We start from the raw sequence: 6,789 nt of genomic DNA on the forward strand, positions 1-6,789 counted from the left end.
CTCTGGCGTCTGCCGTTGGGGTCGGTTCTCGGGTGCACCTGTGTCTTGAAAACGAATGCGAGAGGAGGGTGTTTCGGAGGTCCGCGCTAACCGAACGGTGTGAAATGACGAGTGCGTTCTGACCGAAGGCCGGGGTGCGTCCTCGCGTCCTCACGGGACCTGAAAGCTCGGCAACGCTGCGAAGGCGTCGTCAATGATTTTTTTGGCGTACGACTTTCTGTTGCTACGACGAGAAAGAAATTTATGCGCTTCTTGCCGCGTCGGTACCGACCTCGGTCAGGGATATTCCGGCTGCGCGCTCGAACGTGCTTCATTTCTTCTTGGATTTGGAAGTAATTCCTAAGCGTTGTGTGTGTTTGCGGTTCGTGAGGGGCGCCTGACGGTGGCCCCGCGTCCGCGCGTTGGTAGGGTTTTGGGCGACCCACCACGAAAAGATTACCTGGTTGATCCTGCCAGTAGTCATATGCTTGTCTCAAAGATTAAGCCATGCATGTCTAAGTACATGCCGAAACAAGGCGAAACCGCGAATGGCTCATTAAATCAGTTATGGTTCCTTAGATCGTTTCTTCCTACTTGGATAACTGTGGCAATTCTAGAGCTAATACATGCAGTGAGCCCGAAGCCCCTCGGGGCGACGGGTGCTTTTATTAGACCAAGATCAATCGGGCTTCGGTCCGTTTTGTGTGGTGACTCTGGATAACTTTGTGCTGATCGCACGGCCACGAGCCGGCGACGTTTCTTTCAAGTGTCTGCCTTATCAACTGTCGATGGTAGGTTATGCGCCTACCATGGTTGTTACGGGTAACGGAGAATCAGGGTTCGATTCCGGAGAGGGAGCCTGAGAAACGGCTACCACATCCAAGGAAGGCAGCAGGCGCGCAAATTACCCACTCCCGGCACGGGGAGGTAGTGACGAAAAATAACAATACGGGACTCTTTTGAGGCCCCGTAATTGAAATGAGTACACTCTAAATCCTTTAACGAGGATCCATTGGAGGGCAAGTCTGGTGCCAGCAGCCACGGTAATTCCAGCTCCAATAGCGTATACTAAAGTTGCTGCGGTTAAAAAGCTCGTAGTTGGATCTCAGTTACAGGCGGGAAGTGCGTGGACACCACGTTACGGCCCGTGCTGAACATCATGCCTGTCGTGGCTTGGTTCCCTTCATCAGGTGCCTTGCTTTGGCCGGCGCGTTTACTTTGAAAAAATTAGAGTGCTCAACGCAGGCGATTCGCCTGAATAACAGTGCATGGAATAATAGAACAAGATCCTGTTTCTGTTCTGTTGGTTTTTGGAATACAGGATAATGATTAAGAGGGACAGACGGGGGCATTCGTATTGCGGCGCTAGAGGTGAAATTCTTGGACCGTCGCAAGACGAACTACTGCGAAAGCATTTGCCAAGAATGTTTTCATTGATCAAGAACGAAAGTTAGAGGTTCGAAGGCGATCAGATACCGCCCTAGTTCTAACCATAAACGATGCCAACCAGCGATCCGCCTGAGTTACTCAAATGACTCGGCGGGCAGCTTCCGGGAAACCAAAGTATTTGGGTTCCGGGGGAAGTATGGTTGCAAAGCTGAAACTTAGAGGAATTGACGGAAGGGCACCACCAGGAGTGGAGCCTGCGGCTTAATTTGACTCAACACGGGAAAACTTACCCGGCCCGGACACTGGGAGGATTGACAGATTGAGAGCTCTTTCTTGATTCGGTGGATGGTGGTGCATGGCCGTTCTTAGTTGGTGGAGCGATTTGTCTGGTTAATTCCGATAACGAACGAGACTCTAGCCTATTAAATAGGTGCGTGGTTCTCTGCACCTTGCACCCTTCTTAGAGGGACAAGCGGCTCCTAGCCGCACGAAACAGAGCAATAACAGGTCTGTGATGCCCTTAGATGTCCGGGGCCGCACGCGCGCTACACTGAAGGAAGCAGCGTGTTTTTATCCCTGTCTGTAAAGACTGGGTAACCCGTGGAACCTCCTTCGTGATTGGGATAGGGGCTTGCAATTGTTCCCCTTGAACGAGGAATTCCCAGTAAGCGCGAGTCATAAGCTCGCGTTGATTACGTCCCTGCCCTTTGTACACACCGCCCGTCGCTACCACCGATTGAATGATTTAGTGAGGTCTTCGGACCGATACCCGGAGCGGCCTTTCGGTTGCGCCGGTGTGTTGGAAAGATGACCAAACTTGATCATTTAGAGGAAGTAAAAGTCGTAACAAGGTTTCCGTAGGTGAACCTGCGGAAGGATCATTACCGGATGTTATTTGGCATCGTTTTGTCTTCTTCCTCTTGTACGGGGAATGGACTCGATGTGCGAATTTATCTGGCGCCGATCCCGACCAAGCTTGGATGCCGTCGGGACGGCACAAAAAAAAACAACTGTGGTTCGGATGTGCCTTTTTCTTTGGGTGGCCTCCGTTCCTTTCGATGATGCGCCCAGCGGGAGCCCTCTGCTGCCTCGATTGAGAGGAGATTTCAAGTGCACCGGGACAATCCGCGGGTTACAAAAAACGCATCGCCCCCTTTTTCGTCTCTTCTCGAGGATCGCCCTTTTGTTTTGATTAACGAAGAGGCGTTTGAGAAGAAGCTTTTTTTTGCGCTTTCGAGATGGCATGGGATGTGCCGGGCGCGAAAAAAAAACAACAACTTGTGTTTTGTCGTACTGATTGAAAAATCCAAAAACACGACTCTAAGCGTTGGATCTTTTGGTTCTCGGGTCGATGAAGAACGCAGCCAGCTGCGAGACTTGGTGTGAATTGCAGGACACACTGAGCACTTACTCTTTGAACGCACATTGCGGCCTCGGGCCTTCCCGTGGCTTCGTCTGTGTGAGGGTCGGATCATATATCAAGAGAGGAGAATTTGTTTTCTACCTCGTTTTGACTGTGTCGGATCGTGGGCAGCACGCAGTTTTATGCTTTCTTGCGTTGCGTTTTCTTTGAGCAAATGCACGAGTGGTGCGATTGCACGCGTGCGCTTAACCAGTCCTCCTCCTCCTACGAGTTTTTATCGAACACTGCATGGGAAAACGAAACTCGATGGATACCGTTTGTGGAAAATCCCGTACCAAAAAAATCTTTCGCACGTTGAACGGCGCTGTGACGTCGGTGCGTTAGAAACGGAGATTTGAAACGGTTTCTTTTCGATCGATTCTGTTTTCTTTGGCGTGGATGTTGTTCGAGTGGAAAAACCGTGGGACGGAGTTGGCGTTGGCGCGTTGAAACGCGGCGTCGGCAAATGTAAATCTCGTGGCGTTGATTTGCACAAAAAAAAGAAAAACGCTTCTGGGAGGAAAGTTTTTTGCGTCGTAGCCTTCCGTCAGTCTAAGACCTTCGCGTCCCCGATGAATACTGGAGCCATCCAGTAGGGGAATGCCGTTGGATTGCGCGCTTTCTTTTTTGTCGAATCGAAAGCGATGCAAAGCGTGTGTACAACAACTGTTAGTTCGCCATCCTTTTGTGTTTTTGACATGTGGTAAGGAGGCGAAGTTTTTGTTGGAAAGCGCACAAAATAAAAAAAAAAGATTGTCGACCTCACATCAGGCGAGACAACCCGCTGAATTTAAGCATATCACTAAGCGGAGGAAAAGAAACCAACAGGGATTCCCTTAGTAGCGGCGAGCGAAACGGGACCTAGCCCAGCACCGAATCCCTCGTCCTTGCCGGCGATCGGGAAATGTGGTGTATGGGAGGTAACGTTCCCGAGAGTTTTGCGGTGGTGCAAGTCCCCCTGACAGGGGCTTGACCCAGAGTGGGTGCCAGGCCCGTCTCCACCACTGCTCTCTCGGGATGGAACCTCCCGTGAGTCGGGTTGCTTGAGAGTGCAGCCCTAATTGGGTGGTAAACTCCATCTAAGGCTAAATACGTCCGAGAGACCGATAGTTCACAAGTACCGTGAGGGAAAGTTGAAAAGAACTTTGAAGAGAGAGTTCAAGAGTACGTGAAACCGCTTAGAGTAAAACGGGTGGGCCCTCGAAGCTCGAGGGCGGTGGGATTCAGTTTCGCTGTGACGTGGAGCGGTGTCAGCGTCTTGGTTTACGGGCTCTCCTTGTGGGGGCCCGTTCCGGCTGCCCGCGCGGTGCCGCGCACTCCGGAACGCATTTTCCACCGTCGGTAGGACGCCGCGACGGGCACGGGTAACCCTTTCAAGAACGACTTTGAGTCCGGCCGCTGGAGGTGACCGGCGACGGCCCTTGTTTGGCTGTCGTGGGAGTTATACCTGGCCGGTAATCGAGTACGTCACCCTGCCCAGGCCTCATGGGCTACTCCCTTCGGGGAGGCCCGAAACGATGCCCTCCGGAATGCGGAGCGGGAAACCCGGCTGGGTCAACGGGTCGCCTGCCTTACGCCAGGTATTCGCCTGACGTTCGGTGTTTGGGGCTCGGAACCGGCGAGGCGGGTTCTTTCCGCGGAGGGTCGTCATGGTTGGCGGCGAGTAGGTCGGTAACCCACCCGCCCCGTCTTGAAACACGGACCAAGGAGTCTAACATGTGCGCGAGTCAATAGGTCCCTCAAAACCCAGAGGCGCAATGAAACGTGAAGGCGCGGCCTCGTGCCGTGCCGAGTTGCGATCCCGGGCCGCCCAGGGGTCCGATGAAGGGAGCAGCAACGGCCCGCCCCACACGCTCACGTCGTGGGGGCGGCGCTAGAGCGCACACGTTGGCACCCGAAAGATGGTGAACTATGCCCGGGCAGGACGAGGCCAGAGGAAACTCTGGTGGAGGTCCGAAGCGCTTCTGACGTGCAAATCGATCGTCCGACCCAGGTATAGGGGCGAAAGACTAATCGAACCATCTAGTAGCTGGTTCCCTCCGAAGTTTCCCTCAGGATAGCTGGCGCTTGTTGCCGAGACCAGTCACACCTGGTAAAGCGAATGATTAGAGGCATTGGGGTCGAAACGACCTCAACCTATTCTCAAACTTTCAATGGGTGTGTCGGAGGCCTTCTGGTCTGAGGCCTCCGGAAGCGATGAGAGTGCCAAGTGGGCCACTTTTGGTAAGCAGAACTGGCGCTGTGGGATGAACCAAACGCCGGGGTAAGGCGCCCGATGCGGGACGCTCATGAGATCCCATGAAGGGTGTTGGTTGCTTAAGACAGCAGGACGGTGGCCATGGAAGTCGGAACCCGCTAAGGAGTGTGTAACAACTCACCTGCCGAAGCAACTAGCCCCGAAAATGGATGGCGCTCTAGTGTCGAGCCTATCCCCGGCCGCTGCCGGCAGATGCACGCAAACAAGGGGGTGCTAAGCTGCAGCGAGTAGGAGGGCCGCTGCGGTGAGCGTTGAAGGTGTCGGGCGTAAGCCCGCCTGGAGCCGCCGCTGGTGCAGATCTTGGTGGTAGTAGCAAATACTCAAGTGAGAACCTTGAGGACTGAAGTGGAGAAGGGTTCCATGTGAACAGCAGTTGAACATGGGTCAGTCGGTCCTAAGGGAAAGGAGAAGTTCTTTCCGAAGCGGGAGCACTTTTTTGCAGTGGAGAGAGCCCCGCAGTGACCGAAAGGGAATCGGGTTAATAATCCCGAACCCGGACACGGAGATTGGTCCTTCGGGGCCCAGTGCGGTAACGCAAACCAGCTCGGAGACGCCGATGCGAGCCCCGGGAAGAGTTTTCTTTTCTCTGTAAGGAGATCGAGTCCCTGGAATGGGTTCGCCCCGAGATAGGGATGGTGGCTCCGTAGAGCAGTGCGGTTCTTGCGCTGTCCGGTGCGCTCGCGTCGGCCCTTGAAAATCCGAGTGAGGGAGTGTGATTTTCGTGCCGGACCGTACCCACATCCGCAGCAGGTCTCCAAGGTGAACAGCCTCTAGTCGATGGACCAATGTAGGTAAGGGAAGTCGGCAAAACGGATCCGTAACCTTGGGATAAGGATTGGCTCTGAGGACTGAGCCGGTCGGGCTGGGGACCTGAAGCAGGAACGGCACTGCACCGGGACTGGGCGGGGCTCGCCGTTCACGCGGCGCGGCCAAGCCCGGACCAGCGTCGGGACCTTCCTGTGGAAAGCCTCAGCTGCGCGGCGTCTGAGGGCTTCGTGCCCAAAGTGCTATGCTTCGGCCGGCAAAAAACAGTCAACTCAGAACTGGCACGGACCGGGGGAATCCGACTGTCTAATTAAAACAAAGCATTGCGATGGCCGCTGGTCGGTGTTGACGCAATGTGATTTCTGCCCAGTGCTCTGAATGTCAACGTGAAGAGATTCATCAAAGCGCGGGTAAACGGCGGGAGTAACTATGACTCTCTTGTGGAGAGTCATAGTCATAGTTGCTTGGCGTCCTCCGTTCTGGAGGACGCCAAGCAAAAGCTCCGGCCGCTGCACATGGCAAGCCTGGACCTGTCCAAGGCTTTCGACAGGGTGACGACAGAAGCGGTCCTCAGGGGTGCTCGCCGAGCCGGACTCGATCAGGGGTTCCTCGACTATCTACAGGATCTGTACGAGGACTCCTGGACCAAACTGACACTAGAGGGTTCATCCAGAGTGGTACACCCCACAGTCGGCGTGAGGCAGGGAGATCCGCTCTCCCCACTTCTCTTCAACCTCGTGGTGGACGAATTCCTCCAAACACTGGACCCTGGTATTGGGTACAGCTCCGACCAGCTGCAACTGGATGGGATGGCTTTTGCGGACGACCTGATAGTCTTCGCATCCACCCCGGAAGGTCTGCAGAGGAGATTGGACAGCCTGCACTCATTCGTGGGTGCACGGCGGCTGGCAATTAATGCGGAGAAGTCGTTCACCGTCTCGATAGTGCCCTCGGGCCGCGAGAAGAGGACGAAGGTTGTGACGACAGGCAACTTTTC

General features: G+C 54.5%; 2 non-coding genes and 1 pseudogene across 2 annotated transcripts; all 3 read left to right on the plus strand.

The window, feature by feature from the left end:
- Nucleotides 1-436: 436 nt before the first annotated feature.
- LOC120845609 lies at nt 437-2,252 on the plus strand. The gene has a single exon (XR_005716812.1). It is a non-coding gene; the product is annotated as a small subunit ribosomal RNA (ribosomal RNA).
- A 432-nt stretch (nt 2,253-2,684) lies between these two features.
- On the plus strand, nt 2,685-2,837 carry LOC120845523. Its single transcript, XR_005716725.1, has one exon. It is a non-coding gene; the product is annotated as a 5.8S ribosomal RNA (ribosomal RNA).
- Nucleotides 2,838-3,527: 690 nt separating this feature from the next.
- The window catches only part of LOC120845680, a 6,417-nt pseudogene continuing 3,155 nt past the window's right edge, over nt 3,528-6,789 (plus strand).

The sequence above is a fragment of the Ixodes scapularis genome, unplaced genomic scaffold (genome assembly GCF_016920785.2).
Source record: "Ixodes scapularis isolate PalLabHiFi unplaced genomic scaffold, ASM1692078v2 ptg001158l_1___fragment_3__unscaffolded, whole genome shotgun sequence".
NCBI lineage: Eukaryota > Metazoa > Arthropoda > Arachnida > Ixodida > Ixodidae > Ixodes > Ixodes scapularis.